We start from the raw sequence: 11,727 nt of genomic DNA on the forward strand, positions 1-11,727 counted from the left end.
GCCCCTTTCCCCTTCCAGGAGGATGGGAGGTGGGGCTGAAAGTTCCAAGCTTCTAATCTTGACTTGGTCTTTCTGGTGACCAGCCCCCATCTTGACACTATCCAGGAGCCCGTCAAGAGTTGCCTCCATATTGGCACAATATTGTAAATCAACTATACTGCAATTAAAAAAACAAAGAGTTGCCTCATTAGAACACAGGATGCTTCTATCACCCAGGAAATTCCAAGGGATTTAGGAGCTGTGTGTCAGGAACCCAGTCAAAGACCAAACATTAGGACAAAAGATGTTCTAGTGCTCTTATCATTTAGGAAATTATCAGGGTTTTAGGAGCTCTGTGCCAGGGACTGGGGGCAGAGACCAATATATGTTTTTTTCTATTATGTCATGATGTCCTACTGTCGACCGTTGAAAAATTGTTTCCTTATGTCCCTAATTGTCCATCTCTGTTTACAACTGCTCAAAGTGTAGGTTTTAAGTAGTTCATAAACTACTCCGGTGAAGCTTTTGTAGGATGCCTGCCTTCCTTCCTACTGCCTGGGAACTGGCTCTCAGTTTCCTGCCCTGCAGCTCTTGGCCTCTCTCCGAGGTCTCTCTCAGCCACCTCTGAGCTTTGCCCCAAAGTATAACAGGATGGACGTTTGTATAGTCTTCTTGATGTGGGGAGAATTGTCTAGACGGGGCCCAAGCAGTGAATGGCTTTCTCCACCATCAGTCCTGAGTGCCTAGTGTTTTCTCTGCACCCACGACTGGGGCCCGTTTTGCCAAAGTGAAGCGAGGAGTCCATTTACCCTCCGGCCCTGAGCCTCATGTACACAGCACCCCAGTCTTCTTCCTTCAGCCCCTGTCTGGACCAAAACTGGGTTACAGAGTGGGAAACCCAGGAATTTCATGTCGCCATCTCACAAGGAATCTCTTGGGACAGGACTCCTTTGGTGTGTGTTGCCGGCGATAATTCACATTTCTCTTGATTAGTGGAGGCTTCCAGGGGAGGGGAGTTTTGAGTGGAACTGAGAGGGGCCGTGAGGCTGTGCTCTGCCCGGGAGACATCCTGCCACACTCAGGTCAAACAGCCTGAAGAAATGCCAACAGATAGCTGCCAGGTTTGGGGTGAAATTAGTTTGAGAACTGTGTAAAGCACAAATCCAATTTATCTCACTTTTTTATTGAGTAATAATTCTAAATTATATCTATCCCTATAATTCTAAAGGTATCACTAAAGTGTGATTTGTTTTTGTTTCATTTTGTTTCTTCATTGGATTTTTATAAACAAAACAACAAAATAAAATAAAACAAAAACACTCTCTCACCAGACCACATGGTTCATTATTGGTGGCCAGAAAATTCCTATTAAGGAGGAAGACTCTTCTGCTTGGGATGATTTTTTTTTTTTTTTAATATTTGGTGCTTTTATATATATATATATATTTTTAATTAATTTGTTTATTTATTTATTTATGGCTGTGTTGGGTCTTCGTTTCTGTGCGAGGGCTTTCTCTAGTTGCGGCGAGCGGGGACCACTCTTCATCGCGGTGCGCGGGCCTCTCACTGTCGCGGCCTCTCTTGTTGCGGCACACAGGCTCCAGACACGCAGGCTCAGCAGTTGTGGCTCACGGGCCCAGTTGCTCCGCGGCATGTGGGATCGTCCCAGACCAGAGCTCGAACCCATGTCCCCTGCATTGGCAGGCAGATTCTCAACCACTGCGCCACCAGGGAAGCCCTGGGATGATTTTTAAACGTTCTGAAATGAATAATGATGATGGTTGCATAGCATTGTGAATGTATTGGGTTGGCCGAAAAGTTCTTTCGGGTTTTTCTGTATGCGTGTATGGAAAATCCCGAATGAACTTCTTGGCCAACCCAATATTTAATGCCACTGAATTGTGTCCTTAAATGTGGTTAAAATGATCTGTATAACTGAATCACTTTGCTATACACCTGAAACTAACACAACATTGTAAATCAACTATACTTCAATTTAAAAAAATAATGCAGAGAGATATAGCTAAAAAATGGTTAAAATGGTAAAATTTTATATGGATATTATGCAATTTAAAAAACAAATTTTTAAGGGAGAACCCCAAGGTAGGACAGAGATCTTCGAACTCTCTTTGAGCATCTAGAAGCCTTAGGAGATGGAAACAACTTAGTATAACAGAAAGAATCTGGTCTTTGGAGCCGCACAGACCTGGGCTCACAGAGAGGACCCACCCTCGCTGGCTGTGACCTTGAGCCAGCTATCAGTGTCCTTGGATCTCAGTTTCCTATAGTTAAGAAACAGATACTAACTACGCAGTAGGGTTTTTGCTAGGATTAAGTAAAATAAGTGTGGGATGTAGAATATACCAACTAAGTTACTCTTAACCCCTAGAGCTTTTTTTTGGTTGCGCGGCTTGTGGGATCTCAGTTCCCCGACCAGGGATTCAACCCAGTCCACAGCAACGAAAGCCTGGAATCATAACCATTAGGCCACCAGGGAACTCCCACCCCTAGAGCTTTTAAAATCTATTCATGCTTGGACTCGACCACCCTCTAAGGGCTTGAGAGTGATGCCTCCTGTTGTTCCAAGCAGGCATTCACACCAAGTATTAGTGTGAAGCTCCTTTCTTAATTTAGTGCTTCTGTGTTCTTGCTACTTTTTACTTATCTGCGTTGCACTTATCCTGATAGAGAAGCTTGCTGCTCCCATCTCTCCACACCTGCTGGCACTTAACAACACGCCGGTCTTTTATATTAGTGCTGTGGTCGTTGCCTTTTCAGATTTACTTGTTGTCAAATCCTCTCTTTGCCAATTTAGTGATAATATCATGGAGGCAAGAAAGGAAGGTGTAATCAGCTCTGCGGGAGAAGCAGGATACTCCTGCCTGGGAGTAGCCGCCCTGGACCACTCGCCCAGAATAGCTCGGGGTCTCCATACTTTGGAGTTGCCTGTTTCCCTGTGTTACCAAGGAACGCAAAGGGTACTTCCATCTCCCCTCCATCCTTCTTGTGACTTAGAAAAATTCCCAGATTTTTTAAAGCATTCTTCCCTGACGATAACAACTTATATTTTCCCATACAGAATGACCACTTTCTCTAAAACCTGCACTCCTTGAGGGTTATTAATTCATCCCTTTAGAAATCTTGTAGGTTAGGTGGAACAATTACAACCACGTAACAGATGGCTTCTCAAGAGAAGAAGAAACTGCCCAGGATGGAAGGCTGATCTACTGATTTGTTTAACAGATATTTACTGAGCGCTGTTCTGAGGGCTTGGCCTGTATTGACTGTGTGATCCTCATAGTAACAACATCAACCTCATTTTATAGATGTGAACATGAGTTACGGAGAGGTTAAGTCACTCACTGCATTTGGACACACAAGTAGCAGGTGGCAGAGCAGTCAGATGCTGGACCCACTGGCTTGTTACTACCCAGCCTCAGTGGGTGCCCAGCTGGGAATACCAGGGAGACAGCTGGAAGGGCCCCACCTCTCTCTACAGAAATGCACCGAATCCCAGCTGCTACATGAGAGAGAGACTGCCCTTTACCTCCTGCTCCCAAGTCCCAGAAGGAAAACAGAAAGTAAGTGCTTAATATAACTAAATAATGGGACCTTTGACTAAATACCACGCTAAAGAATGATATTCCACTAAAGGGCATGAAAACAGAATTTTAAAATAAGGAGGTAGAATGACTTTATCCCAATGATCTCATCCCCAAGGCGGAAGGACGGTGGAGAAAAAGAGATTGCCACTGCTTAGCTTATTAAACAGAGTTTCTAGAAAGCAGTATCTGATTACCACTTCCTCTAGTTGTCTTGGTAAGTGAATTCCTGCACAAAGGAAAAAGAGAGAAGGTCATCAAATCCAAATAACTTCAAACCAACTCCTAAAGCAAGCCTGGCAATAACTCTGCTGCCGGAAGCTGAGCCGGGCTCCAGGGAGAGGAGCTCAGCTGGGTACCGCCCAATGGGGGCTGCCAAGGGTCAGCCAATAGCAACACAGGACGTCCAGGGACATTTGCATGTAGGATAAACAATGAATAATGGTTTTTTTTTACAAGTACATCCTTGTTGTTTATCCATTTACATTTAACTCGGCGTTCTCTATTTTTTCTGGTAACTCTACTCCCAACACTAAAAGAAGCGTGCATGGTATAATTTCTCCTAGGTGCATTAGCCTTCCTGCCTCGGTATACCCCAGCAGAGCTAAACTTCTTTCACTAAAGAGGAAAACTGTAGTTGAAATGGTGTAGGGAATTTAAACATATCTGATAGAAATCAAATCAGGATACAAGAGGCGTAGAGTGGACTTTATTACGGTTAGTGTTCTTTCTCAGTAGGGGGGAAAAAAAACAAAAGTTGTGCAAAAAACTGCAGGTCTGGGAATGAAGAGAACCGGGGTTCTAAGGGCCCTACCCTCCAGTCAGCTCCCCTGATTCCCACGGCTTCTGTCCTTCCCCTCTAACTCAGATCCTGGAAGCGCTGAATTTCTTTCACTTGGTGGCAGGCGCTCACTTCGTGGAGGAGACTTGAGGAAGAGGAGTAGAGATGGGAGGATTTGTGCATGTTTGTGCGACTTGCAGGTCGGCAACAAACTATAGCTTAATATTTAAAAGTGCACGTTTATTTAATTAAAATAACCAGATATTTTAGCCATTATATCCATAATATAAGTGCCTGCTGTTTTTGTTAAAAATAAAAATTATACACGTCTGTCACCGAAGAGAGCTGAGAGAAATGCGAGTCAGTCTCGCCCTGCCTCTGGTTAGTTCCCAGTGGCAGGTGTTTTTCCCAGCGTCAGATTCTTCACGTTTGACACGCAAAGCTGGAGCAAAGCTGGAATGAAGATCTTCGAGGTCGCTTCCTGTTCTAGAACTCTTTGATGTGACAGTTCCTCAATGGGCTTTTGTTACCTGCAGGAATTTCGTAACTCAGAAGAGGGAATTAACATGGCTACTTAGCTAGTTTCAGCTAAGGGACAGAATAGCTCCAGCTTTACTACTGAATAATCACCATATAAAATGAAAAGGACTGAACCTTAGGCTTTAAAAAAAAAATCCATGTTAAATAATAGTGGCATTCATTCTCCTGCACTAGCTCAACTTGCCTGAGGAGCAGTTGTTAAAAGGCAGTCGCCTCCAGATCCTTGCTCACCAGCCTCCTTTTAAAAGAAAATTAACCCTTTTGAGTCCTCAAATAAGCACAGTCACATTCTAAGTGCGAAAGGAGTAAGAAACGATAATCATAAACTTTCCACCCCTAACTGTCTAAGCAGGTTTGGAGGATTCTGAAATTACTCCTTTGGGGGCCATTTCCCAGGTGTGAAAAGATTTGCACACAATTGCTGTGCTTACTTGATCACTATCAGTAATCACAGTGGGCCCCAAGCTTCCATCAAAAAAGTACTTAGACCTCCAACCGATGACTGTCGTTGGACAAGCGGTAATTCTCTTACCCATATTTATATTTTATATCTTGATTATTTAACTCTAAATATCAAGAAGGTCCATTAGTAGATGGCTGAAATTGGTAGAAATCCTGTAACTCCTGTTTATTTTGAACTATGAGTCTTTGTTGCTGCGCGCAGGCTTTCTCGAGTTGGGACGAACGGGGGCTACTCTTCGTCGTGGTGCGTGAGCTTCTCATTGCAGTAGCTTCTCTTGTTGTGGAGCAGGGCTCTAGGCACATGGGCTTCAGTAGTTGTGGCATGTGGGCTCAGTAGTTGTGGCTGGCGGGCTCTAGAGCGCAGGCTCGGTAGTTGTGGCGCACGGGCTTTGTTGCTCCGCGGCATGTGGGATCTTCCCGGACCAGGGCTCGAACCTATGTCCCCTGCATTGGCAGGCAGATTCCTAACCACTGTGCCACCAGGGAAGCCCCATAATGCCTATTTAAATGTGGCCAGGCAGGGACTTCCCTGGTGGTCCAGTGGTTAAGACTCTGCACTCCCAACGCAGAGGGCCCTGGGTTCAATCCCTGATCAGGGAACTAGATCCCGCATGCCGCAACTAAGATCCCTGTACACAGTAATGAAGATCCCATGTGGCGCAACTAAGACCCGGTGCAATCAAATAAATAAATAACTATTTTTTTTAAATGGCCAGGCATAGCCAAATACAGCTGAGTTGTGTATTCGAACTATTAGAGAATCTAAACTTAAAACTTTTGTTTCAAAATTCCAAATCTTAGAAAAGTATATATTTATGGAGGTATAGTTGGTTTACAACATTGTGTTAGTTTCAGGTATACAGCAAAGTGATTCAGATATATATATCTTTTTCAGATTCTCTTCCATTATAGGTTATTACAAAATGTTGAATATAGTTCCCTGTGCTATACAGTAGGACCTTGTTGTTTATCTATTTTATATATAGCAGTTTGTATCTGCTAATCCCAAACTCCTAATTTATCCCTCCCACCCCCTTTTCCTCTTGGTAACCGTAAGTTTGTTTTCTACATCTGTGAGTCTGTTTCTGTTTTGTAAATAATTTCATTTGTATCATTTTTTAAGATTCCACATATAAGTGATATCATATGGTATTTGTCTTTCTCTGTCTGACTTACTTCACTTAGTATGATAATCTCTAAGTCCATCCATGTTGCTGCAAATGGCAATATTTCATTCGTTTTTATGGATGAATAATATTCCATTGTATATATGTAACACTTCTTCTTTATCCATTCCGCTGCCCCTGCACACTTAGGTTGCTTCCACGTCTTGGCTGTTGTAAATGGCACTGCTGTGAACATTGGGGTGCATGTATCTTTTCCAATTAGAGTTTTCATCTGAAAATTATATTTTTAATAACACTTTTACGTTATTTATTTATTTATTTTGGCTGTGCCCTGCTCAGTTCCCTGACCAGGGATTGAACCTGGGCCACAGTGGTGAACACACAGAATCCTAACCACTAGACCATCAGGGAACTCCCTTAATAGGACTTTTAAAAGTTACTAAATAGCAAATGAAAGACTTCAAGTTAGAGAAACTGGATTACAGTGGCATTAATAATAATAAAAATATTATGATGATGATTATGTATTATAAAAAAGTTTGGGTCTTAAAGCATCCCTTTCTTCCAGTAACCTGACATATTTAACGATATGCTGTATTCCACTTGTCCTCATGACAATAAGACCTATGGATGGTGGAAACTATTATAAAGGAACAGAGAGACTTTGGGGTCACTCTAGCTACATAGCAGGGCTCAAAACGCCGGGGAAGAACTTCTTTCTCTATTTTCCTTATGAATCAATATGGATAACTAACCAAGATAAATTAGTTCCCAAAGCAGATCTAGGGTAGCTCTCTACCCAGCTTGAATTCAGCAAATAACTGCCAACTCTCCTATATTCTTTTCCAATTCTACCGTGCTTAACATCTGGCTTGGGATAAAAATATCGTTAAAGGGAGTAAGCTCAGCTCTTTCCCCGGGCACTCTGGGCGGAGAAACGCGTTCTTTGCCTTCCTTCATCTGTCGCCAGGTCTTCCTGTGGAGCCAGGTTTCTGTCTGACCATCCCCGGGTCCCGAGACCACTGCGGCAGTCCTAGCCCTCACCCAGTGTGCTGAGGGGCCCTCCCAGTGCGGGCACCGGCATCTTCCGGCAAAGGCACTCAGGCGTCTGTGACAAGGGGCCAGGCTACTGCAGAGGTTCCCTGCTCTGCCTGCTGCCCGAGTCTCCTAGGGCCACTGCCTCTGGTTAAAGGGTACACAAGAGTTACTGAGACCACTCCAAAAGGTCCTCGAGTGCCAGAGATTGGGTCCTGGATTTCCTCTGTGCAGTGCCCAGAGCTCAGCCCTTTGCCTCTCAGGCCAGAAACAGCAGAAAAATGGTGCCTTTTTGGTTCACTCGATGCAGCCACTTTTCAACACTTCTGTATCACGCAGGGTGTCTCCAAATTCTTCCTTGGCTCACCCTGGGGAAAATCAACCCTTTCCCCCTTTGCCTCTCCTTCCCTCCTTCTCTCCCTCTTTCCTCCCCGGCTTTCCCTTCTGAACTTTCTGTTTCTCTTTCTCTCCTTCTGCCCTGGCTAAACTTCACACGTCAGTCTCACTTCCCAAGCCTGGAGCCTGTCAGAAGACCCTTACCTGATTTTCTAGAGCAGCACTATGGAATAGAAATATAATGTGAGGCACGTGTATAATTTAAAATTTTCTAGTAGCTGCATTTAAAGAGAAGTAAAACGAAACAGGTGAAATTAATTTTAATAACATAATTTATTTAACCCAGTATATTCAAAATGGCATCATTTCAATATGTAATCAATATAAAAACAGAGGTATTTTACATTCTTTTTCTTTCTTTTTTTTTTAGTTCACCCTTTTATTTTATTTGTCATTTTTTGGCTGCAAGGGGCTTGCGGGATCTTAGTTCCCCCACCCGGGATTGAACCCATGCCCTCTGCAGTGGAAGCACAGAGTCTAACCACTGGATCACCAGGGAATTCCCTTTTACATCCTTTTTTTCTTATGAAGTTTTTGAAATCCCATGTATATTTCACACTTACAGCATATCCCGATTTGGACCTGCCACCTTTCAATGCCCACAAGCCCTCTGTGGTTGGTGGCTGCCATATTGGACAGTGCACGCATGGGGGCTAATGTGTCTGCCCCAGTGCTGCTGTGGCAGAGATTGATAATTACCTCCCAACATTCACTTTCCCCTTTTAGTTTAATATAGAACGCCAATTTGGGGGTTTTATTTCTCAGACTCCCCTGCAGTACAGTGTGGTCATGTAATCAAGTTCAGGCCAATGAGATACAATATCCAGTACCACTAAGAAGTCTCCTTATGGGGCAAAAGCATGTATTCTTTGTTAACTCTACCCATGTTGAACATCTGGCTTGAGATTTAAAAAAAAAAATCTTTAAAAAGCGAGGGTAAGCTCAGGTTTCCTCTGGAGCTCTGGGGTGGGGAGAAGGGCATTCTTGGCCTTCCTTCTGTTGTTATGAGCCTTGGAATGCCGTCATGGAGCTGTCATAGCCCTGGGCTGCAGGCCTGTGGACTCCTGTGTAAGAGAGAAATAAACTTCTGCCTTATTTCAGCTATTGATATTTTGAGCTCTTTCTGGGCCTAATCTTAACTGACGCACTTCTGTAAGGTGGTTTTAGCCGACAACAAAATCAGTCGCAGCAAGTAGCAGAAGGCTGGGAAAATCCTCTGTGGCAATGCCCTCCCCAGGGTCTTATCTTACTGTGGTCCCTCCTCCAGAGATGTTGGAAGTGTCTACACTCTCAAAGACCCTTTTGAGTCACTGAATAACTTCGAGAAGGGAGTGGTCTCATAGCTGGTTAACAGCCTCATTGAAAAAGAAACAGATTCACTGTATCTCCATCCCTTGAAATGACCTACTGCCCTGTGCCCCAGTGGGTGAGAAAATGTCAGTTACATAGAATAGAGTTTCAGACTATATTTCACTTTCTTTAAGATTTGAAGTTAAAAATTAAAATGTCCTTTTCCTGCTTCATCCCGTGAAACATCATGATGCGCAGAGCTGCGTCTGCTCTCTCATTCATAATGAAAAGGGTTCCCTCGATCCTTGAGAACATGTCTTTGAATGGGAAAGTGCCCTAAAGGCAATTCAGACCAAAAGAGAAGGAAGATGAGGCCAGGGGGCAGAGGTGCATGAAATGAGCTTGGGAGGACCCCTGAGTCACCTGGACAATGACCTTTGTGACCAGAAACCCTCCTCTGAGGGGCTGCATCCAAGCTTCACTTTCCATGGGACCAGTGGCTTCTTTCCCTGGCAAAAGAGCTAAAACTTACCAGGCTGCAGCAGGTGCTGGTTGGCTGGTGGTGACCATTAAGAGACCCCACCTTACATAACTGAAGAAAACATTGATAAAATTTTAAAAATACACTTACCTCAATCACTTTTGGGAAAAGGTCTGGCAGTTTCTTTATGAACAGCCTACATCTACCCTATGACCCAGCAAGTCCACTCCTAGGTATTTGCCCAAAAGAGTTGAAAACATATGTCCACAGAAAACCTTGTACAAGAATGTTTACAGCAGCTTTATTCATAATAGCCACAAACTGGAAACAGCCCGGTGTCCATCATGATGGGACTCGCTAAACTCTGGTATATTCATTCAGTGATTTCTACTAAGCAGTAAAAAGCAATGAATTACTGATACGATATGGATGCAACTCAAAGAAATCATGCACAGAGAAAGAAGACTTGCACAAGAGTTCATGCTGTATGGTTACTTTTATATGAAATTCTAGAACAGGCAAAACTAATGTTTGGTGGGAAAAAATTAGAAACAGCTTTCTGTGGTGGTTAGAGGCAAGAACTGACTGGGAAGGAGCAGGAGATGACATATATTCTGAATCTGTATTCTGTAATTCAGGTTTATGTATTTGCCAAACATTCAGTGGTGTGCTTAAGATTTGTTCACTTCATTGAAATGTTTTAATTGTGGTAAAATACACATAATATAAAATTTACCATTTTAATCATTTTTAAGCATCTGGTTCAGTGGCATTAAGTACATTCATGTTTTTGTGCAACCAGCACTACTCCCCGTCTCCAGAATTTTTTCATCATTCCAGACTGAAACTCTATACCAATTAATAATAACTCCCCATCACCCTCTCCCCCTAGTCCCTGGTAACCACTAATCCACTATTCTTTATGGACTTGACTATTCTATGTCTCTCATGTATGAGGAATCATACAATATTTGTCCTTTTGAGTATGGCTTATTTCACATAACAATGTTTTCAAGGTTCATCCATGTTGTGGCATGTGTCAGAAATTCATTTCTTTTTAAGGCTGAATAATATTTCATTGTATGTAAATACCACATTTTGTATATATATTTATTCAGTGCTGCTGTGAACATTGGTGTACAAATATCTGTTCAAGTTCCTGCTTTCAACTTTTTGGGTATATATCTAGAAGTGGAATTACTGGATCATACAGTAATTCTGTTTAATTTTTTGAGGAACCTTTTTTTTACAGCAACTACCATTTTACATTCCCACCAGCAATGCACAAGGGTTCCAATTTCTCCACATTACTAACACTTGTTATTTTCTGTTTGCCCTGTTTGTTTTTATAATAGCCATTCTAATAGGTGTGAAGTAGTATCTTATGGTTTTTATTTGCATTTCCCTAATGATTAGTGGTGTTGAGCATCTTTTCATGTGCTTATTGGCCATTTATATGTCTTTTTTGGAGCTCTCTTCATGTCCTTTGCTCAGTTTTTTGTTGTTGTTGAGTTGTAGGTATCCTGTATATAATCTAGATATAAATCTTTTATCAGAAATATGATTTGCAAGTGTTTTATCTTATTCTATGGGTTGCCTTTTTACTTTCTTGATAGTGTCCTTTGATACACAGAGTTTTTAATTTTGATGAAGTCCAATTTATGTTTTTTCTTTTGTTGCTTGAACTTTTGGTGTCATATCCAAGAAATCATTGTCAAATCCAGTTTCATGAAGATTTATCCCTATTTTTTTCCTCAGAGTGTTATACTTTTAGCTCTTAAATTTAGATCTTTGATGCATTTTGACTTTTTTTTTTTTTTTTTTTTTTGTATATGGTGTCGGATAAGGGTCCAACTTCATTCTTTTGCATGTGGATATCAGTGTGCCCAGAACCATTTGTTGAAAAACTATCCTTTCTTCACTGAATGGTTTTGGCACCCTTGTTAAAAATCATTTGACCATATATTTGAGGGTTTATGTCTGGGCTCTCTATTTTATTCCATTGGTCTGTATGCCATTACCACACTGTCCTGA

Source organism: Balaenoptera acutorostrata, chromosome 13, assembly GCF_949987535.1.
Source record: "Balaenoptera acutorostrata chromosome 13, mBalAcu1.1, whole genome shotgun sequence".
In the NCBI taxonomy this organism is placed as follows: domain Eukaryota; kingdom Metazoa; phylum Chordata; class Mammalia; order Artiodactyla; family Balaenopteridae; genus Balaenoptera; species Balaenoptera acutorostrata.